This window comes from Homarus americanus, unplaced genomic scaffold (assembly GCF_018991925.1).
Source record: "Homarus americanus isolate GMGI-L3 unplaced genomic scaffold, GMGI_Hamer_2.0 scaffold23110, whole genome shotgun sequence".
In the NCBI taxonomy this organism is placed as follows: domain Eukaryota; kingdom Metazoa; phylum Arthropoda; class Malacostraca; order Decapoda; family Nephropidae; genus Homarus; species Homarus americanus.
The window spans coordinates 585,247-587,398 of record NW_024752122.1 but is presented as its reverse complement, the minus strand read 5'-3'; positions in this window follow the sequence as shown (position 1 = coordinate 587,398).

Here is a 2,152-nt window from a genome sequence, read left to right as displayed (position 1 = left end):
TTGTACAGAGATTACTACCCAATATAACTAGAAAATCACCACGTGTGTTTACATTACACCAAGGAACAACGAGTGAAGAGAACATTACCTGTGTGTCTTGTTTAATTTACAAGCTAAAAAATTACACGTACAACCCAGGACAGCTGTGACGATTTCAACTATCAACCAATCTAAGACTGTATCAAAGGTGACATGCCGTGAGATTACCTGATATCTCACTCAGCTGCATCAAAGGTACCAGCGACGAACCTACACTCATTCAGGCACATGTTAACAGGTGAGATAGTTTGATATCCTATCACAGCTAAAACAGGGCTACATTTAGTGCTGGCGCTTGTCTGTCTCAACATAAAGTTAAGATAACTTACAATTTCTAATGCTCTCTCGTGTGGTACTTCTCCAAACGTCGCTCTGTGGGGTGATCGTCTCCAAGGTTTGTCGTCAGAATATTCTTGTATCGTTTCTGTTGCCAGCCAGCATTACGTTTATCATTCCTTAAATGGCTGTAGAATAGATAATTTGGCAGTCTACACACAAAGTAAGTTCAAACGACTCGAAACCTATTGGAGCTATGTTAGACACGATTCTCACTTGTGCTCGACAAAACATCCTACTCAATGGTTGGTCACCGTGGAGAAAGTGGGTCTGTAGCTGCAGAAGGTGTGATAAAGACGGCAACCCTCGTGCGTTGCTGCGTTATCGAATTAGAGTGACAAAAATAAGAGATTTATTTATCAAACTAGATGTGAAAAATATAAATATACATTTTACTCACCACTCATCATAATAGTTAAGTATGATATTCAATGAAAAACTGCAGTATAATAAATGATCACATTCAACAACTGTAATAGTCATCTTAATACCATTCATACTCAGACTCAATCGCTCTATTGCCGTATTCTTTAAGTTCAAAGATTTTATTTTTAAGGGCTTGCAGCCATTTGTACTTTACAAATACTAGTGCCAGTGCTGTAACGCTGTGTAATGTATATTGGCAAATTGAAGAGCCAATTAAAGATACAAATCTTTGAACTTAAAGGCATATTAATTAGAACAAACCGGCATCTAATTAACTCATCACACAACGCCATCCTTCACACGCCCAGAACGACGATCACCTCCAGTCCTCTACTCATTTATTCTTGTCACCAGCCGCTCCAACCTACACATCTGCTGCTAATCGAATCTCTGAGTCTCTGTTGACTTGTAAGGAAAAACCCGCCTTTGGTACTGATAGTTCATATTCACAAAGTTTTTCTCGTGTATGGGTTTAGTGCTTTATCATATTTCTGATTTATTGATATCATACATTTTAGTCTTACGTTAGCTTTATTTAATTTTGTGTTTACTGGTGTCTTGAACTGATTTACTGTATATTGTACAACTGAGTTCTTACGTCATAATATATGGTTTGGTTTTGTAGATATTTTTATGATGGAGATGGACTGTTCCGAAAGTGTCACGATGAAATAAACATGATATTTTGTCAAGTGCTTGCCACTCACTACTTCGAAACTGGGCACTAGAGGCTTGCAATATCCCTTCATTATTCTTGACAATTTTGTCTAGGGCTGTTTTGAAGTCCAGTACTGTTCTTGATTCCACAGCTTGGGCTGGTAGAGTAATGAAAATCTTGAAGACACGCTTCATATCCACCCTATCAGGGAAGAAAGAAAAAGCTCGAACACACACACACACACACACACACACACACACACACACACACACAGACAGACACACACACACACACACACAAGGCTATTACACTAGGGCTGCCCACCAACCTGGTCTCATGGCTCACTGATTTCTTGAGTGGACGTCGCCAGGCAGTGAGGTATCAGGGCTTGGTCTCCACATTCCAACACCTCACCTGCGGTGTTCCCCAGGGGACCAAGATGGGACCACTGTGCTTCCTCATCCTGATCAAAGACGCTCTATCGGACACTCCTCACAGGTGGAAGTACGTGGATGACTGCACTGTGGGGGTTTCAGTGGACAACACCGCACCAGACTACTCATCGCTACAAGGCACCCTGGACAGGCTACAGGCATGGACTACGGAGAACAAGGTCACCATCAACCACACCAAAACCGCAGTCATGCACATCAATACCGCCACCACTCCAGTGCAATCCCCAGCAGTCACAGT